The sequence below is a fragment of the Merops nubicus genome, unplaced genomic scaffold (assembly GCF_000691845.1).
Source record: "Merops nubicus isolate BGI_N331 unplaced genomic scaffold, ASM69184v1 scaffold14817, whole genome shotgun sequence".
In the NCBI taxonomy this organism is placed as follows: Eukaryota; Metazoa; Chordata; class Aves; order Coraciiformes; family Meropidae; genus Merops; species Merops nubicus.
In genome coordinates this window covers 20,555-30,831 of record NW_008622387.1, presented here as the reverse complement: position 1 = coordinate 30,831, position 10,277 = coordinate 20,555, and positions in this window count along the sequence as shown.

Sequence of the window (10,277 nt, the reverse complement as noted above, 5' to 3'; positions counted from 1 at the left end):
CTCCATGTGACTCCTGGCCCTGCTTCCATTGCAGTCTTCAGCAACATCGTGGCTGTCCTGGGATGCTTCTACACAAGCTGCTTTGACTTACCCCCAGTTTGTATGGCTTTAATTCAGCCCATGCTGTTTCACATTGGTTTCATTGCAAAAATTAAATATGCCTTGTGTCATTTGTGGCTTCATCAGGATTTTTTTTTTCCCAGTGAAAAAGGGGACAAGGGAGCAGTAGGGGATAGAGGGGAGAGAGTGTTTACTGACAGCTGAATGTGTTCCTGGCCTTATCTTGGCTTCTCCTTGTACACACTTTGATTTTGTTAATATTGTCCCTCCAGAAACATGTTGGGGTTTGGAAGCTGATTTGCCTGCATAGAGCAAACCAGATCTCTGTCAGGATGACTGTGGAGCTGGGAGATGTCTCCTTCTTGGGATGACTGTTTCACACTCTTGTACCATATGTAATTTCCTGGAAGAGGGTCAGGGTATGTAGAGTAGAAGAAACTCCTATAAACCCATAGGTTTATTGTCAGCGTCTCACAGAATTAAATGAAAAATGCTCTGGATGGGGTTTATTGACATATTTCCCACGTCTGGTTAATACTGACATTGGGCCAATCTCAGTATTTTGCTTTCTGCTTCTCTGCCATTGCAGAGGGAGTGAAAACTTGCCCTAAGAGTGAGTGCATGCACTGGGAAGAGGAGAGAAGGGCTATAAAGGCAGCAGAGCTGGAGCACTGCATCACTGCAGGGCAGCATAGTCACTGCTGCCACCACCACAAGTAAGGTCTTTACTGTGAGGGTGGTGAAACACTGGAACAGGCTACCCAGAGAGGTGATGGAATCCCCATGCCTGGAGGCATTCAAGATCAGGCTTGATGGGGCTCTGAGCAACCTGATCTAGTTGGGGATGTCCCTGCTCACTGCAGGGGGGTTGGACTAGATGACCCTTTGAGGTCCCTTCCAACTCAAAGCATTCTATGATCTATGATCACAACTTGAGCATCTGTTTAACTGCAATATTTTATGCAAAGAGGCAGGGAAGTAGAGACATTATTTAGATCCACAATGTTTCCCCACCCCTTTCTGTCCCAGCCTCTTGGAGAGTGCAGTGGGGCTGGCATCAGGGCTTCAACCTTCATGACTGCTAAGAGAAAAGCTGGTGTCTTATGTGAGGCTGATGGAGACACAGAGAGGCAGTGCAAATATTTAGATTTCTAATAACATCAGTAGTGCTTCAAAGGCCTTGCCTTTCCCCTAGACCACAAGTGACAGCAGACTAAAGGTGAGTGGCAAACAGCATTGAGAACCCACTTGGCATTTTCTTCTTCATTCTTAATGTTTGCCTTTCTATCAAGAAAATATTTTAAAAATAAACGTTAGATTTGCAAAGGACATTCCTGATATGATCAAAACAAGCCTCACAGACCTGACCTACTCATCTCCTGTCACAGGACAGAGGTTACCTGCTGTCATCCCAGATGTTTTCTCCAACCCAGCAGTGAAGGATGAACTTGCCAGCATCCCCTCTCTGAATGGAGCAGTGAGGCGTGGTGCCTGGGGCCCAGCTAGCTGACTCCAAAACTGGGAGCAGAGTGGACAGGGGACATTGCACACAAGCTCATCCACCTTGCTTGTGGCAGGGCTTGTCAGGTGAGGACTTACACTGATGTGGATGTTCCCCTTTGTTGAGGTAGTATTCTGTGCTGCTCTGCACCCCACAGATGCACAAGCTTAGTGGGTGTTAAATCATGGACTTTCTGCAGTAACTCATTGTACAAAACCCTCCACCCTTGGATATGACCAACAAGAACTCCACTGTGAGAGAAGCACCACTGAAGAAGGCCTGTCAGTAGACACCCCTCAGATATGCTTGAAAGAAGTGAAAAGAAGAAAAGGATAAAGGAACACTAGCTTAAATATGACCAGATTGGTAGCACCGCATTAAAAAATCTGGGGACATTTACATTCAGATCATATAGGCTGAAACCAACAACGAGAATGTGGAAAATCAGGACTGGTGAAGCAAATGTACGTTGGAAGTGGCAGCTCTGCTTTCAGCTCTGCTGAAGCAATGACCAGTCATCTCCTGCAGTAGCTGAAGTGATTTTCAAGGATAACCTAGGCAGGGCATTTCACGCTAATCTAATCTGCAAGTGAGGGCTATCAGACACTGACACCCCGTTTGCCAAATTCAGACTGACTAATGCTTCCCTGACCTTGGCTCCTGTTACCATATGAATCTGAGCAGCACTGGAGAATTGGCAGCGTGACAGCAGCACAGGCACTTCATCTTCAAGGCATTTTATTCAGCATTCCTGTGAAAAGTGGGGGTATTAAGGTCTGGTTTACAGAGGGAGGAGAGGTGACAAAGGGCTGTGCCCTGGGCTGGGGGCCGGCTGCTTGAGGGGCTGGAATTCAGGATCAAGAATGTCCTAATGCCAAACCCTCTCTGCATCCCCTTCTGTTCCCCTGACAGTTCTTGCGACCACAGAAACAACAGCCTAGTCCTTTTCTAATATTGCAATGGCTGTTTTTTCCCCCTTATTAGAAAATAATCTCATCAAGGCAGGAATCACCTTCATTTAACATCTTCTCACAGCCGCTGCCAGCCTTGAGCCAGGAGCTGTGTCAAAGCACATAGCTGGGATTAACTCCTCGTGCTCCTTTATTCTAACATGCAGCAGAATTTGGACTGAGGTCTCCAGCAGAGTGGAGCACTTTTTCTTTAGATTTCTTTTGGGAACTGTTCAAGACTGGAGGATACCCAGAAGATGCATTAAACAAACAAACAAAAGCCCTAAAATGGTATTTTTAATCGGGATGTTTCTACAATGGCTTGCTAGCACTATGATCCTTTGCCTGCTTTCTGAGGCAGAGGGAGGCAGGAATTTGATTATTTCTTTACTAAAGGGATAGTACGCACTGGCCCCCTCTGCTGCCAATAGTATTAACATGAGATGGGCAAAAAGATCTCAAAGGTAGTCTTGGTGTCGAGTCAGAGACTTATCCTGTGTTTTGGATGGAGAAGGTGTCATCATTTGATTGTTTTTCTCCTCGGAGAGGGCCCCAGGATTCAGGGAGAGCCGTGGGTTCTGCAGCCACCCTCGCTGCCTGTCAGAGGTGGCCTCATCAAAAACTCCTCCTGAGTGGAAGCAGTTGGATTTGCTTCCAAGGCTTCCTCCCCAGGCCTCCCAGAAACGGGGCTGGCCCTGGCTTAGCTTTCTTTTTAGCAAGTGAACCAGTGACGAAAAAATAAAAGCCGAGGTGTAAACAGAGTCTTTTCTTTTCCTCATATGATCCCGCGAAGCGCTGAGTGCCTTGACCCCACTCTAATAAAACCCTTGCTTCCTGCAATGCTCAGAGCGAGTCCTTGGAGTTCACTGCGTATTCACTTAAGATTATGCAGATTTGGGTCAGTCCTTTGCTGCCTTCAGGCCGGGCTCTTGACCCGCAGCTGCGGGGAGCAGCTTGCCTGTCCTGGGCAGCACCCGGCCAGCCCTTCCCAGCCCCTTCCTGAGCCGTTCTCTTTCGATCGGGGTTTGTTGCATTCCTGTAACTCCCTCTGCTGGATACCTTCACGGGATTTTTTTGTTGACGTAGCCCCTCCGCTGAGGCCTTTTTCCTGAGGATGAAGTGTAAACAGCAGAGGAAGAGTGGCATTTTGCAAAATGGGTTTAAAAAATGAGGATTAAGGGGTTAGATTTCCCTACTGGTGCTGAGGCTTTTCAGCTCCGATCTCCAAGTGGGTTTTACTAACTTCCCCTGGTCTCCGTCCAACCTTTGTGATACTCAGCACCACTGTCACATGCTGTATAAAAATATTAAAAATTAAGCAGACCCATATTTTTCTGGCTGAGCAGGCAGCTGACCTGTGAGAATAGTGCATCCTGGTCTGCTCCCAGTTAGGTCTTCTTTTCTGAAGGTTAATGGCAAATGTAGAAGCAAATCCCAGTGCCTGTGCCTCCTGTCACTCAGGGCAGCAGCCTAACGACTCAGATGTTTCTGTTTCTTCTTTGGTTAACTCATATTACATTCCCTGCCCAGTGGAGCAGGTCCCAGTGGAAGAAAGGATGGAAACCACAGGCAGAGCTGCAGCCTGCTGCTTGGGGGTTCCATGGGATCTGCCAGTGTGGTTTCCCCCAGGCTGCATGGGTGCTAATCGTATGCAGAGGTCCTTGGTGCTGTTAGACCTGCTCTGACGTGTTCTGATAGAAGAGCTTTGGAAGATCAAGGAATCCAGGTCTCTCCAGTCTAACCTACAGAGGGGAACATCCTTGTTCCCAGCCAGAAGAGCCCCAGCAGCAGGCTGATTGCGTGTTGGAACAAACAGGAGGAAAGCTATTCCTTTCTGTAAAACCAGGATACCACAGGTACCTAGAATGGAGCTAACCAACCCAAGCACATCAATAATCAAGAAGAATCTGATTTATGCATTTGATGACTTTATTTAGGAGTATCAGTGAGAAATGACAAAGATATGAAAAGATATTTTTGTTTTAGTGAAAACAAAATACAAAATATTGTGTTGTCAATACAGCTGTCAAAATATGAACAACTACTAGCATGTATTGGTAGCTACCAGCAGTGCTCGTGGGCTTTCCTTGGACCACGGGGACTTCATAGCTGGTTTGCACAAAGCTAGTATGAAATGAAAGTCACGGAAATGTTTACAGATAAAAAGACAATGGTCATTTTATACAATGAAAGAGGGATCAACACTTATTTATTAATTTTTCTTCACCAGTATACACAGCTCTAAAGTAGATTCGTCAATGTCAGCCTTTCATCTAACAGAAATCAGCTCTTCAGTTGACTTCCTAGTGACACAGATACACAGAGCTACCAAAATACCTGTAGATTTAGGAGACAAAACACAATATATAGCTTTGACTTGGCAAGATAGACATATCAGTTTTAAGCATAAATTCTGCTGATCACAGCGGGTGAAATCTGAATAAAAACAATGGAATTTATCCACATGATGATAACCAGGTTTAAATGCAGAGCTGCATGGGTTTTTTTGGCCCCCTCCCAGAATAACAGTGGTCCTGGCTCTTGTATTTCATCTTCCCTGTTGGATTAGGAGCACTGGATGCCCAAAGGACACAGATCTGGTCCAAAACCTGCCTGGCATACAGTGCTGGAAACCCAGCTCTGAAAAAATGTGAACTGGCTCATCCCACACAGACACATTTGTAAAAATAAGAGTTTTCTCTTTCAAATTTTCCTCAAGGGCATTTCAAATATCCCATTTTCAAGCTTTTTACTGTAAAACCAAAGGCAAGATCTGGGGTTTTTTGTTTTTTGTTTTTTTTTTTTTTTTTTTTTTTTATAAAGAGGAAAAAGGAGAGGCTGACATAAAATATCTCCTGGGGGGGTACCTTTGTAAGAGGGCAAATACAGCTGTATGTGGCTCCGTGAACATTTCAGTGGTAGATAACCTGCATTTGAAAGACTTGATGCAGGCAGGTCTCAAACAGACCATCTCTGGATATTCACCTTTATTTTTCTGTATTTCTTTTTCTTTGGGATCTGCACAGCAAACTCCACAGTCAAATGTTCCAAAAAACTTTTTAATTGTTCCCTGTTCAGCTTAAGCCAAAATTACCCAAGAAGATCCATTCCACTGACTTTTTCTTTGGAACTTCATTTTCTCAGCTGATCCCAGGAAAGAATAAAAACGTCTGCTGTCAGAAAGCTTCAGATTAGTTTTTCATTTCATCCAGATGTGTTTTTTTTCCCCACAGCTAACATGGTTCAAATGTTTCACTCACTGGATAGGACATGCAACTGGAAAAATAGCATGGGAACAGCTGAGAGTTTTACTAGTCAGTACAGTTGTGGTTCTGATAGAGGACCAACAGCAGCTTGGTTACATGGCAAATATGAAATGTTTCAACAACAAAGAAAAATTGACAAATGGAATTTAAAGATCTGTGAGTAACAGAAATGTGAGTACTTGCTGGCATAGAGTTTAAGATCAGAACATCATTTTAAAACCAGAAGATCAGAAGATCACTAGAGCACCTATTTTAACTCTGATATAATGCAAAGTGTAGCATATCATTCAGATTTCTGTATATGGAGAGCAAAGGTTTGTCTTTGGAACTCCAAAAGTGTGTCCAGTTTGTCTTCACAATTTCAAAAGATGACAAATTCAGATAGTGCCAAAGTATACAGCCATGGGTGCTTTCTCTCTCTCCACGAGAGAACATTTGATAACAATGACAGAACTCTGGAACCCCAAATCTATTGTCACATGTGAAAGCAGAGAAATGTAAAGAAAAATGCAGTAAACCAGATGTTATCAGAGAGGATGAAAGATACTGTTAAGGAGAGCCAAACAGTACTGCAAAGTGTGGTCTATAGGGGCATTTCATTACAAGAAGATTCACTAGACCTAGGAAGAATCAATTAAAGCTACAAAGAATACAGCATGGCAAACCCCTGATATTAAGTAGGGACCTGTTAGTTATTATTTGCTAAATACCTTGTCTCTTCTTGTTATTTCTTCTTACTTACAGACATTTCTCATAACAGCTCAGTAAATCACCTGATGAGGTGAGATTAGACTTGTTCTTCAGACCTGCTAGGATCAAGTCTTCTGGCTGGTACTACCTGAGTAGCTTTGCAGCATCCAGAGCAAATGTATTTCAGGAAAAACAAGTAAGCACTCCCTGATATGATAACAGTGATGATGATAATGACTGTAGCACTAAGAGCTGGTGATGACATATCCTTCAGGATGGAGTGAGGTCCTTCTGCTGTGGAGGAGGGAGGCGACTCTACGTTCTCACCTAGTAATGATAGAGTAGCCACAAATTAGAAGTTACATCAGGAACTGGGCAAAACCCATGACGTTGGTGATACTTAGAAAAAGCACAGATTAGGACACACTGGCATTTCTCTCTTAACTGAAACTTTAGTAATTTTCAGTGCACATGGGAACATCTGAGCTGGTGTCTCTCAGCTTGCTTGCAAGGGAAAGCAAGAAATATGCTCTTTGAAGGCACAATTAACTTGCCTAATTTTAGCTGCCTTTAACATGAGACATATCTGTCCCTCAAAGTACTTTTTATCTGCAGAGTCTAAAGGAAGTCAGAGGGTGACTAGCATGGAAACAGACGGCTGTATTGGGTCAAATGAATCCCACACGTTTTTCATTCTTGAAAAAAGAAAACATAAACCAGCTATTGAACCTGGTCCTGTGGAAATATCCTTAAGGGTGGCATGGGAATGAAATTTAAAAAAAAAATTGATGCAGTCAATATGAGAATAGACTGTTATAATACGTGAGGAATGAGGCCCTGAATATGGTTTTGGAGTAATTCTGTTCCTTAGAGATGTGATGATGTTTGACAGACTTTGATCTTAGCTTCATCAATTAAGCAAATTAAGATTAATTAGGGCAATCCTTGGCACTGGCACTTACCTGGGGATAGATAGTTACTACAGTACAAGCAAAAACCTCTTGAACCTTGGACACCCAAGATCTGTCACCTGGCAAATCCACTACTGACAAGTGGTATTATTTAACTGTTTTTTTTTTTTTTCTTGATGATCAATATACAAGCCTTTCCCCAGAACACTGTTCAGAAGCAACGCAGTTTTCCAGCAGCACAGACTATGCTGCTCTTGTCCCCTGAATTGCTATTCAATATCCAAACCAATGCCAAGTACCTTCTGCTTCAGAGCTCCACAGTACTGTCCCTTGTTATGGGCCTCAGTCAGAGGTGCTATGACAATATTAAGCATGTTATATATGTGCTTATCATAAAATCTTGTTTCCTTTCCTTTGACACAGATGATTATTTTATACTATCTATCTATCTACCTACCTACCTATTGTGCATTCTACATACCTATATCTCTCTACTGACTCTGTTAGCAAAAACAATACCAAACTTTCCATGTGGACTGTTTTCCAAAGGAGTTATCCTTATGTATATTTCCCAGGGGAATCTATCAAATTGAGGAAACAGGAGCTTTGAATACAATTTTCCTTTGAAAGCTGTACTAAAATCACCATTTAATCAAGAGCTTTTCTTTAATAGGGGCCAGATTTTTTCCGTTCTTCATTTTGTGTGTAGAACAACAATTCTGGTGAAAATTTTTAGAAGCTGGAAATACACTGTGGCTCTTGTGGTGTTTCTTTCCTAAGACTTCTTTCTCTAGTGCTCAGGCTACTTTAAATGGGAGGTCTTGAAGTGCAGCCACTACTCCTACTGTGCTGATATCCCACTGATTTCAAGATCATACTAATTAAAAGCTCACCTCTGTTACAATGCCAGACAAAATGCTCCCCAGCAGAGGCAGGCTGTGAGAATGCCAGCCTTGATTCTTGCTACATTTAGTAGGCTTGGAGCTAGCTAAATAATGATCATTTCACTTTCAGATGCTCCAAGTACGAGTTCATTTTTCACCTAACCCATCTGTTTGCTTCTAGATCTCAGTGACTGTAGAAACATATACATGGCAATGCCTCAGAAAGAGGGGTGCAACTGCCCTGGGATCGTGTCCATCTGAGCTGCTGCTGGTAGATGAGTCCTCTCTTTCAGTGAATAAATGATATGCTGATAGCATGTGAACCCCTCCCTGCACAGATGCAAGCAGTGGCGGGGGCCAGTCCCTCTGCAAATGGAGAACACAGAGGGCTGTTCAGGCTTGTCCTTTCTCTGCAGTATTGACGTTTCCTATTGAGTCATGCTTTTAAGTCAATTTTCACGGCAGAGGTGTTGCCAGCTTGGATACCCAGAGCGCTGGCCCTGCTGGTCTTTGTCAGCAAACTGACCCACCAAGGAAGGGAAAAGCACAAGTCTCACAGTCAGGGGTAGGGAGCAACATTGTGCAGGAGAGGGAAAGAAGCTGACACATCTGCACCTCAGGCTTCACATCAGGCTCCAGCTATGTGTCCTCACATCCAAAGACCTTCAAAGCTCTGCTCTGCCTGCCCAGCTTTTGTTCCTCATCCAGTTGCTTCTGATAAAGCCAATTTTATCCTGTATTTGTTTATGTTCCATATGATCCTAGTTACACTTTACATCTCACTCAGCCTTAAACTTACAATCTTCCTCACTTTGAAATTCCTCCTGAAGAAGCTAATTTTCTGTCAGGGACAATAACGTGAACTTGTCTCAAAACTCTTACACTTACAGAGGCTCTACAGCGGAGATACAGGAGGAGCTGGTGCTCTTCGCGGGTGCAGGCTCTGAGGCAGAGATACAGGAGGAGTTGGTGGCTCCAGCCGAGGCAGGGCCGACCAGTTCCACTCCCCTGACTCCACCAGACCATGTGCACAGATGACATCAAATACTGGTCAGACACTTTATGGGGGTACCTGAACAAAATGAGTATCCAACACCCCATGAAACACCCCTCACCTCATTTTGAGAAGATTCTAAATTCTGCAAGATGCATGTGCAACTTAGAGACCACCCAGCAACTCAGACACTCCCCCACAGGAGGACAAATCTCTGTAAAACTCAAGACACAAAAGAATCCATTTGACCTACCACCTATGGACCAGGACCTCAACTCAAGACAACACCGCTGGATCCACAGGTGGTGAAACCTTTTATTTCTTCTTAACCTTCTCCTATCTTTCTTTTCTCTTCTGTCTTACTTTCTAACTCCCTTCTACTCATTTTTATTAAGACTAAGTAGTGTCAGATTTTTCGCCTTAGATTGTAAGTAGTGAACTGGGTGTTCAACCACATGCCTTTATTCACAATGTTTATTGACTGTCATTGGGAAGAGTCAATAAATAGTTTGGTATTGTTTTCTGAGTCATTGCCGTGGCTTCACCACCTCTGTGGCCCTGCTGTGCGAGGATAGCCCATTATTGAGGGATTATAAAGTTTCATCTCTCTCATCACCCACCAAGTGGGATGAGACATTCTCTCCTCTTTTGTTAGAAATCAGCCAGCACATCTTGGACAGGGTGGAGGGTATCCTGCTTTGTCTACAGCATTTAAAACTGAAGATTCCACAATTGTCCTGATTTACCCATCTTTCCCTCTGGATTAATATAAACCAACCAGCACTCACACCTTTGAAAAACCAGGCTAGTCACACACGTTGGATTGTGTGTGCTTTGACTGCCTCCTGCTCACCTATTCAAATTACTTGTCTTCTCATGCTGTAAAAATTGTTTGGAACAAAATTCCCGTAATGTATTTGATGTGTTACTGAAGGATAAATAAAGCCTTTAGTGATGTAAGGGCACATGTGTGCAGAATTGCTTAGGGGATTTTTGCTATTTTTTTTTTTTTTTCCTTTTA